This window comes from Oryzias latipes, chromosome 14, assembly GCF_002234675.1.
Source record: "Oryzias latipes chromosome 14, ASM223467v1".
Classification (NCBI taxonomy): Eukaryota; Metazoa; Chordata; class Actinopteri; order Beloniformes; family Adrianichthyidae; genus Oryzias; species Oryzias latipes.
The window spans coordinates 506,868-518,030 of NC_019872.2; the positions used below are offsets into that span (position 1 = coordinate 506,868).

General features: G+C 37.6%; 1 long non-coding RNA gene across 1 annotated transcript; it reads left to right on the plus strand.

The window, feature by feature from the left end:
• The first annotated feature begins 6,935 nt into the window (after positions 1 to 6,935).
• Positions 6,936 to 10,418, plus strand: LOC111948700. Its single transcript, XR_002874659.1, has 2 exons — positions 6,936 to 7,443; positions 10,046 to 10,418. It is a non-coding gene; the product is annotated as an uncharacterized LOC111948700 (long non-coding RNA).
• Positions 10,419 to 11,163: the final 745 nt, after the last annotated feature.

The following is an 11,163-nucleotide window of genomic DNA, read 5'->3' on the forward strand; positions in this document are numbered from 1 at the left end:
AATGTTATCTGTTTAACGCAATGTTTACTTACGGAACCCCTAAAGAGCCATTGAAGAAGAAAAAAAAAAAAAAAACGAAGCCAAAAAAATAAAAATAGTAACAGGTGGACACCAGTTGGTATCGTGTGCGCACCCATTAGTTTTTTTTTTAAATTCAACTGTTTGTTTTTTTCACCCGTTACCATTACAACCCAGTCTCATCCTAAAATGTGTAGTAGCTACATTTGTCCACATGGAAATGCGTGAGAGTTTTACAAAAACGCCCTCCAAACTGTGAGGCGGATACGTTTCATTTTTCTATTCATTTTCCACGAGCCTTCTCAGGATCACGTGACTTTGGAGGTTTGGCCTGCCGTGAGCAAAAAACATGGTGGATGCACGTTCATTTTTCGGTGGAATATCCCATAAAATAAGATATTTTGAGGACTAATTTTTATTTTGACAACATTTCTAGTGAGAAATATACCATTTTCTTTTAAAATATGCTTTTTTTTTGGACATACAGTTTGTAGTTTGCTTGTTTCGTTCAACTTTTTCTCCCAAAGGCTCTGTTACGTTGGAGAAACACGTTAACTTTCATTCATATCTGCAGACGTGCGCGTGGGTCACGTGACTAATATGATTCTCTTTTTTTCCGCAGAAAATACCATAAAATTAGAGTGATTGTGGACTAATTTATTTTTGAAAACATTTCTAGCAGTATATATCCCCTTTATTTTCGTAATATTGCAGACAGGAAGTTGTTTGTTTGTTACGTTCAACTTTTCCTCAAAGGATCTGAAAGCGTCTGATCTTTTCCATTCATATATGCGGGCTGACGTGGGTCACGTGACGTGCCTTTCTCTTTTTTTCCTGTGGAAAATCTCGTAAAAAGGTACGTTACGATTTACTAATTTCTTTTATTTACATTTATAGGGACCCGTGTATAGGTTTTCTCGTTCCGTGTTGCTGTTGCGGCGATCGGGCTTTGATTGACATGTGACAACAAACCGGAAAAATGTTGAGTTCAGGGACGGACCAAAGAGTTCTTTAAATTGATTTTTCTGCATTTTAATTTATTTACACTACGAGTCTAATGTTGTGTGATAAAAAAAACTATAAATATTATAATAAATGAGATGAAACAATTATTTTGATGGAGTTTATAAAATATTAGCATCTATTATATTTTTTTATCTTTAACTGTCAATTTTTTTGACGTATCTCATATATTATAGTATTACAATGAAGTGCTCTAATTTATCTGTTAAAAAAGGTTTCATCACTGTTTCCTGTAGTAATTTTCAATAATGTTTTAAATAGGATATATTAAATAGGATATATTATCTAAAGTAAACAGGCTTTTAAGCCTTCAATTTGCCCCAATTGATATGAAGTGCGCATTTCGAAAAGCCAGTGAACGCAGCGTCATACGGGCACCCCCACCCCACTCCCCCGGAAACCCCCGGATGAACCCGCAGGAAGGCGTGCGGCTGAAAAACTCTTGGACAGCTGGAAGGTGGGCGATGCTTTGAACTTTTCTCTGTAGAAATGTAATGTTTAGATTTGGGAAACCAGAGATGGGTTTTTAGTAAAAACGTGTTGGCTGTTTAGGATAAACGTTGAATGACGAGGCGTTTTTTCATCTTAAATTTAAAAGGCCGCAGGTGAAGGCCTCTTCTGTATAGAGCAGTGTTTTTCAACCTTTTTTGAGCCACGGCACACTTTAACCTTGACAAAAATCCCGCGGCACACCAGCATCCCAAAAAAAGAAGAAGCAGAAACTCATAGTCTGTTTTGATCTACAGCCCCCCCCCCCCCCCCCCCCCCCCGGCAATCTGACGTGCATTTTTGTGATAATTGTGGCAGAAAAAGCAGGAAGTTGTAGATGTTTTTTCTGAAAGATGTAATAAAAGTTAAGTTACATACAAACTGTATGTTCGTTGTGGTTTCAATCCGTGTAACAAGGACGACTCATTGTACGCTGGGGCGCTGTCCCTTTAAGCCAATGCATCATGGGAGATGTAGTGTGAATACTGCGAAAAACGGCAGAAAGACTCGCGTCTCTGAGCTTCATGGTTTTGTTCACTTGTTCCACGGTCTGATACCGGATTCTGTGGAAAGCTACACCGCTAAAGACGAGCTTTAGCTGGTGTTTTTGTTGGAAATGAGTGATGACATGTGATTAAGCCTTCAAGAATGATTGGTGGAGTCGTGGAGACAGTAAAAGCTGCGGGACTTTTCAGAAAACAGTTATAGCTGCAGGTAAATCGCGGTGCCGTCATTCTTATCAAAATGTCTTTAATAGAATCAATTAAACACAAAGAAAAAAGTATTTTATGATCTTTCATATTCCTAACTACTCAGTGTTTTATCAGGACCTGTTTGGATGAACACAGAGCTGATTTCCGGGAGATGGTTAATGTTTTTAGATCAGTTAATGAGGGCAATTTTCCACGGCACACTTGACCATCTCCCACGGCACACTAGTGTGCCGCGGCACACTGGTTGAAAAACACTGGTATAGAGGACGGGGGCGGAAACGTCACGTGGTCTCCGCAGAGGTAAGTTTCCTTTTGGTTCATTTAGCCAGAAACGGGGTCTGCAGCCCTTTAAACAGCTAAGAGCCTTTCTAATGTCTCACTGTCCAGAACTCAGTAGGACACACAAGGTGTCTCTTCAGCCTTTAGAAAATCAAACACTCATTTGCATTTATGTTATTTTGGAAACTGGATAACTACTGGGGTTTACAAAGGCTTTTTTTTTACACATTGTAGATTTTATGTTGTTAGTACATCTCAGCCAGTATTTCTTTAAGGGCCTATATCATGCAACATCAACGTTTTAAAATTTTAAAGTGTATTATAACGTTAATTCCTCACAAAAACGAATCCACAGGGGTATTTTGATCCATTCACGCATCTCTCAGCATTCCTCTGAAACCCTCTGAGCACCAGCCCCTCCCAATTCACAATAAGAGGGTCCTCACATTGTGATGTCATCATAAGTGAGGAGCAGCCTCTTCTAGGAAGAGCCTGTGCAGCTAAAACCGCCTCCAGGCTAACAGACACGCCCATTTTCTCAATGGAGCTAGTGGTGATCAGCAAAATGCTTTCATTGCACAATATTCACATCCATCTTTGCAAAAGTTTGGATGGAAGAAACGCAGAAACGCTGCCGACGCCGACTCTAGGTTGATGTCATGAAATAGGCGACACCCACAAGAAGAGAAAGGCGGAGCCTCAGAGATCGAGGAAATAGTTTATTCTAAATGGCTAGCATGGTGTAGGCCCTCTAAATTGTGCGTATTGACCTCAAATTGATTTTTTGTGGTACGTTGTCAGGTTTAAAAAAATTCGTCATAAATGCTGGAATTTCTTAAAATATTGTGCATCACCGCTTGATAGATTATTGAAGCATTATGGGTACTGTAGTCAGGAACCTGGCACAGTAATACTTTGCTTCAACTGTTGAGTAGATCACCAAGTTGAGTAAAGTTTGACTTATCTGACTGTTTTGTTTTGCGTGATGCGCTAGGATATTTGTTTGAATTAAAAACATTTTTATTTCTTGTCGTAGAACCGCAAAGGAGGGGTCAAGGAGCCACTTGTGGCTGTGGAGCCTCAGGCTGCAGACCCCTGGTTCAAACAATTATGGCTGATTTGGCTGACCACATTTATTTATCCTAGCGTTGTCAACAAAGTTAAAGAGCCGCTCCAATGGAAGTCATGTTTTTAAGATCAAACATTTTTCTCATTATTGAGAACATTAACAAAAATATAAACACATACACAATAATATAAGATTAAAACTGTTTCTGAGTATTTATTCAAATCTCGATGGATCAGGAGAAGATGAAACCCATTGTCTCAAAAAGCTCTTATTTGTGACGCTCTAACTGCCATGAACGGGCCAAAGTCTCTACTCCGCTCCAATTCTGATGCATCCACTTGCAGACAAAAACCAGTAGATCCATTAATGTCCTGAGTTCCCTTGTCTGAGCTGGTATCTGGCTCAAAAGTGTACACATGGATAGCTCCAATGTTGCTCATTGATTTTTTTTTTTTGCTATGCTAATCTAATGTCGGCTAGGGCTTGTGAGGTGCTATAAGCTAGCGGGAGAGAGAATCAACAAACGGTTTATGGAAAATTAGCAGAGGCAAACATCTGCACCACAGCTCTGAGGTGAAATTCTTATGAGCTGCTGTGCTGCAGAAAAATGTCTTAAAAAAACAAAATGATCTTAATTAAAAAAAACACTGGGAACGATTTTATAATAGCTAAAAATTCAGAAATGTTTGTATGTTTGCAAACAGAAAGTTTGCAAACATACATTTTGGTTGAAATGATGAGGATCCGAGGATGAAATCAAGAAGGGACAACATCAGGGAAAGGGACTGAACCGACTGAACAGCTTCCTCTCTTCAGCAGACACATGTTCAGAGTACATATGTGTCAAAAACTGGTAAATACTCATTGAAGATGCATCCTTTTTGTGTAGTTTGTTTTCTCAGTTTAATACATTTTGATCCTTTCATTCTGCACAGACATCCTCGCCGTTCAGGCCGGTGGCTGGAACAAGCGGAAGTCAGAAAAGCTGGAGCAGACGTGAACGGAATGATACCTCCAGGTAAAGACTGTGGTAATGTTGTAGATAAATGTTGGCTTGTTTCTTTCATGTTACTCTCATGCTGTTGATGTGGAATATCTTTTGATTTACTAGAGTCCTCTTGAGCTGTGTGTGTGTGTGTGTGTGTGTGTGTGTGTGTGTGTGTGTGTGTGTGTGTGTGTGTGTGTGTGTGTGTGTGTGTGTGTGTGTGTGTGTGTGTGTGTGTGTGTGTGTGTGTGTGTGTGTGTGTGTGTACTTTTTTTGTAGGTGCCGCTGTTTCGGTTTCCATTGTTTGTTTCATCCCTGCTCTGCCCAACCTGGTGCACCGTGGTCCAAGAGCGGTGCCACGGCCGGCATTTTTGGGGACCGTGTGTGTGCTCCATACAGAGTGTCAGTGACTGCTGTCCATCCACGCACTGGCGAGCGGTGTGACACAGCAGGATTAACAGCTATTGGAGCGAGTCCCCCCCTTCTGGCCTTCCATCGCCCCAGGCACAACCAGGCCCAGTGTCCCACCACCTAGGACTGGCGTCGGCTACGGCCACTGGATGCAAGGGGTGTGGCATTGAGCCGGGTGCACTGCAACAGAGCGCACAGCTGGGTGCAGCTGACTTGTGGGCTGGTTTAGTGACTCTTTTGGGTATCTTTTAGAATAGGAATTTTAACAATTTCAAATAAAGGTTGTCTATTTCTTTAAAAGCACAGTCTCGGTTTCCTGTGTCGGAGAGTCCTGCGCTTTTGGTTTTAGTTTTCTGCTGGCGGCATTCACCGGGGAAACCATAATGCCACATTAGGTTTAAATGTCAAAGAGGCCATGTGAAAATTTTAGTGCAAATACGCATGCGTGCGCGCCGTGCACGTAAAGCCACCCCACCCCCACGTGTCCGTGCGCCGGTCGGTGGGTGTTGGGCGTCAAAGGTAATCTGGTTGTCGCGCTTTCTGCATCTCTGCACGAGCTAAAGAAGTCTCAAAGGTAAGAAATGTGAACACACGAGGCATTAATGAAAATACTTTATGATCATCTGAAAGTATTTTCATCTGACAGATGAATGCAGCTGTTATCACTGACGGAAGAGCGGTGCTGAAAAATACGGCCTCCATCGAGAGACTGAACGTAACACGACTGCAGGTTACTATGATCGTCATAGAAAAATGTATTATTTGTTTCGACTGTATAGTTATTGTGGTGGAGCAGAGGAAGGGAGGTTTGTGAGAATCGGGGTTACATTAGCTAATTATGGCAGCGCTCGCGCCACCGCCGGTTTCCCGGCAAAAAAAGGAACAGTAATTTACTGATATATTAAAGTGTTATGATAGACCTATTTAGGGCTTTTCTCCAAATTTACACAAAACGTAACAACGATCATCTGGACTTGGTTTTGTAAATATTTTAAAACAGTCTCTGTCTCAGAGACCTGGACTGACCGACTCCTCCCCCTCACGTTCCAAACAGGAAGTACAAGCAGCCATAATCCTATGGACTTCTACAGAGAAACAAACAGCTGTTAGTCAGTCATTCTATGGCTCAGATTAACCATTCTTGTTGCGATACCCTTTTAAACATGTTTTTGCTAATTCCAGTTATTTGTTTTACAAAACTGTTTCTTTATCACAAGTTATTCAAATTATAGACTGACCAACAGATGCCTCAGTAATAGCATGTGCCACCTTGAATGTTTGTTTGACAAATTCCACCAAGCTCACTTTCAGTGGAAGCAGTGTGGACTTTCAACAAGCTTACTCCTGATTGGCGACAGTAGTTGCCATAGAATTGATACTCAGATCAATCACTGTCAACTGGCTCCAACGTGGTGACGTCTGTATCACAGAGAAACGACGACAGAATTTACTTTGTTATGATGGATCTGGAAGGAAATGGGTGACGTCACACTCGCTAAAACCTTTCCTCTGATCCAGTCAAACTGCTTTTTTACCAGTTTTATTCCATAAATCATTTTGGATTAGAGGAAAGACGTCTTCAGCTCAAAACCAAGTCTTCATGACCTTTTTTTTATAACTTTTCTTTTTAAAATTCAGTAATTATAACCTGCACATTCTTACAAAACTGTTAGACTTCAATTGCTACCTTAATTTAATTGTAAAACTAACAACCATTGTCATTAATATGGCAATATTTTCCCCAAATCTTATAATAATGGGGAACTGGAGACATAAAAATTCTGCTTTTCCTATTTTCAGCTGACTCTTCCACGAGGCTCGACAACTTCTTGCATCAACTGTGATCGCTGTGGCCGCCAAAACATCCAAATATAAGGTGGGCTACAAAGATTTCAGGCCAAAAGAGAACGCCTTGGTAATATTGGTATGTATTTACCATCTGTGACTCAGAGTCATTAACCAATTGTTGATCTGTTCACAGTGTTATATGATCATTTAAATTTTGACGATGACGATACAAAAATTGCTGCCAAACCTGCCAAAAAGTCCCGCCTCTCACCACACATGTTGTGCCCCCTAAGTTCCCCGATCAAGCACAAACGTGCTTTGCCTGGATGAAGGCCTTGTATCAGGTATACTGGTAATAATAATTTTACATTCACCTCAGTCTGTTGTTGTTCCTCATTATTCATGGAAGCTTGATGACACGACATCTTCAATCTGCATGAACTCTAGTTTGATTAGAAACTTTGTGAACCGTCAGCAGATCTGCTCATGTCTCACCAAAACAACCACACTAATCATTTCATCATTTTCATCCATTAAGGTTGGAAAAACCAGCAGCCCTCCAGTGCTTCAGCCGTCCAACCATCAACTGTTTCAGACATCCATCCTCCCACCACTTCAGCCCCACAGCTGTCCACCAGTGTGCCAACTTCTGACATTTTACTATCCTGGTACAATCTTATTTTTCTGCACAGTTAGCAAAAATGATATGTTTTTTTAGATATTCCTGTGTTTTTTTATCCTCAACAAATGTTTCTCCAAAGAAATATGAAAATACAGAATCATTCATCTGGTGGTTATATTTACACTTTTCCTCAAATCTTTAATAAGAAAGAAATAATTCAGTTCAAGTTTATTTGTGATTTTCTTTTTAATGGGCATTACAGTTGATATAAAACATATAACATGCAATTAAAATGCTTTGTAGTTAAAAACATTTTACACACTATTAAAAGATTCTATAAAATATTATTTTAAAAAAATCCTTTCCAAGAAAATGTTGACTACCGTATATCTTCCCATAGTAGCCCTGGCGTTTCTTCCATCACAGACAGAACAGTGATGGTTAATGGGTTTATTTTGCAGCAAAATTTCATCAAGAAATGCAGACAAACAGCAGCAGATGAACATTTCAGGATTTATTCAAATGATGAGAACATTGGATTGTGTTCTGATCAGCACTGGCTGTTGACGTTTCTTTTCTCCTTCAACATCAGCCTCCGTATCAAAAATCATGTTGGTTGTCATGAGGATCTTTTTCCTGGAGACACGCCCACCTTTCCGTCTTTGTGCAATAATTCATGTTCAAACCAGTTCTTCTAATTTGCCGCTTTTCTTTGCATTTCCACCAGTAAAAAGTAATACGACAAAATACTTGCAGAATTTGTAAAGATTTGGATTTTGTATTATTAATTTGTCTTTTTTAGTCTTTTATTATAAAATAACTATGCATTATTACTTTATTTTAACTAACACATTTATCTTAGTTTACAGTAGTCCTCTTAAACATCTCTTAAACAAGTTTACACTTTTCATCTTTCAGAATGCAGCCGTGTGATTGGAGGAAAAGATTAATATGCAATGAAGACATTTAAAGAAAAAAGGAGCAGTTTTTATTTTACATCATTACTATTTTAAAGTAGAACTCTAATGTATAATGTGGAGTAATAAACCAAAGAGCCAAATAATTTCAAGAGATATGACACGTGGATTCATCACTTTAACGTCACCTGAATAACAGCAGAGTTCTGACCTGCAGACAACTTGACCTCAACTTTCACCGTCGCTGATATCAGCTGAAGAAGGATATGGACCTGAATCTAATGTCTGCAGACATAACATCGAAGAGAACAAACTCTGTTCAAACTCAGAAGATCAGCTGTTATCAGTAAAAGAAGAAATACCAACCTTGGACAATCGACAGTTATGGACCCTTTTTACTCTTACCCTACAGCATTTCTTTATTATAAAAAAAAAAAAAAATACAAAAAAAATATTTGAAAAAAGGTAAAACAAATGATTAATCACTTATTGAAAATTGTTAAATTGATTGACTTTTAATGATATTACTACACTTTCTCCAAAACTTGATAAATTGATTCAAAAATCTTTCCTAATGTAGCATAATTTTGCACATGTTTTTAACTTTTGATACTTGATGAAATTTTTGCTATGAAAATTCCTGAAGTAGTGTTGTCTGCTTTAATAATATAGTATTATGTTTTATTCATATGAATGGCTTTTATAAGTAACATAAGCTGCATATATTTCAGATGACTGATCTGCATTTGCCATGTTGATTTCTAAAATAGTTATTTTTGACGTAATACTTAAGTAATTCATCTTTGTCATGTGCTTTATCGATATCTTATGATTTTTAATTCTGTCTGATAAAAACTGGCAACCGGATATTGATAAATCATGTAATAAAATGGTTACAGTATAATCGGGGTGGGATTATATAAATTCGCTTCCTCCCACTCCCTTTCAAGCAATATTTATTAATATGTCTAATTATCCTAAGTTTGATTAGTTACTGTATGAATGTATAACTGATGTTTATATTGCTGTTGTGTATTATTTCTACTTAATTTGCTTGAAATAAACCATATCAAATCAAAAATCAAATGCTTTTTTATTAATTTGTTTGGCATATTTACTGTGTTAGAGTTCTGATGATTGTTTTGAGTGGTAAACGTTTTTATTTTATTTATGAAACCCAGATGGAGTTAATGGAGTGCTCGTCATGTTTTATGTTGTATATATTATTAATGAATTGATTTATTTATTTTGAAGTGCCTGTTTGCAAGTAAAGAAGGTGGGGTTATGGTTAAAATACGTGCGGACAATCCAGCAACGTGCCTCTTCAACATGAATTTCCATCAGTTTTTTTGCTTGGTCGCAAATAAATGAGTCCAAATAATAATCAGCCTAATTTGTTTTTTTTATTTATTTAAAATTATATAAATCTTTTCTAATTTTCTTTGTCGATAAAAGGACAAAAGGGGTAGATGATGGATGCATGTCCAAGTTTTATTATTCATGTTCTACAAGTTGTTAGATATTGATTATTTGATGCTTTTGTGCTATGCGTTAAAAATCAATGTAATATTGTAATTATTCATGAATATTTGAATAATACTAATATTTCCTACAAAGGATAATTGACACTAATCAAATTAAAAACAGTCGTCCTGTAAGCACTGAGTGAACAAACTGTAGCCCATTGTCTTCTATCACTGTTTGATTGAACCTTCTCTACTTTTCTTGCAGGGGGGGGTCATGGCCTCTACGCTGGATTCCAAAAAAGAGACAAAAAACCCCCCGACCTCAACCCCCACTCTTAGTCAGACATGTTTATTTTTTTATTTACAATAATAAATATTATACTGTGTACATTTATTTTGTTTTACTTTTTTATACTTAGTTTCCTTATTTCCTATAATATTTATTAGTAGTTGTTGTTTGATGTTAGTTCTTTTTAGCCCCTTTTACGTTAAAATAGACGTAAATGACCCAGATGCTGATATTCTAATATATAGACAGATTTATGAATGAATTATTCTCAACAGAAGTTCAACGCTATTGTGGTAGCAGTTTGACTGTTTTACTGTAATCTGTCGTGCCTCACCCACTGTCCATCCCATAAAAAAGAACAATTCTACATCATTAACCTTTTTTTATTTTTATTCATATGGCACATTCATAAATACAAAGTTAGAAATCATACCCTGCATTTTTCTAACTTTATCAATGAGTTCAAACAAAACATGAACACAATAAGAAACTCTGACAATAAAAAAGCATTAAAAAAATTCAATCTGTGTGTCAGTTTCAATGTTTTTGTGAAAAATTTCATAATAATCCCCTGGTTTGTTTCTTTCTTGTTGCTGTTTGGAATTGTTGTTTTGAATTGTTACAGTCAATAAAGTTTGTATAAAAAACAACTGCAATGTATGGAGTTATTTCAGTCTCAATAATCAGAAATGCACACAACCGGTTTTACAAATACACACGCTCCGATTCACAAATGTCATTTTATGCAAACGTGAAAAATAAATTCGGAAATACACACCCTGTGTTTCACAAATGCACACTAAATGTTTTACAAATGCACAATAAGTGTTTCTCACAAATGTGCACACTGTTTTTCACAAAAACATTTTAGAAATTCACAATAAATGTATCAGAAATGCACAGTAAGTGCTTCACAAACGTGATTTTTAGTTACACATGTGATGTGAACTCACAGATCATTCGAATTGCAGACCGTGCATTCAAAATCCCGTTCTCGTTTGTGAATCTCCCCGTGTGTGAGAGATTTTTCTACGGTGAATATTGAGACTCATCTGACGGAGCGAGTCGACTAATGTCACCATTGGCTAGTGAAT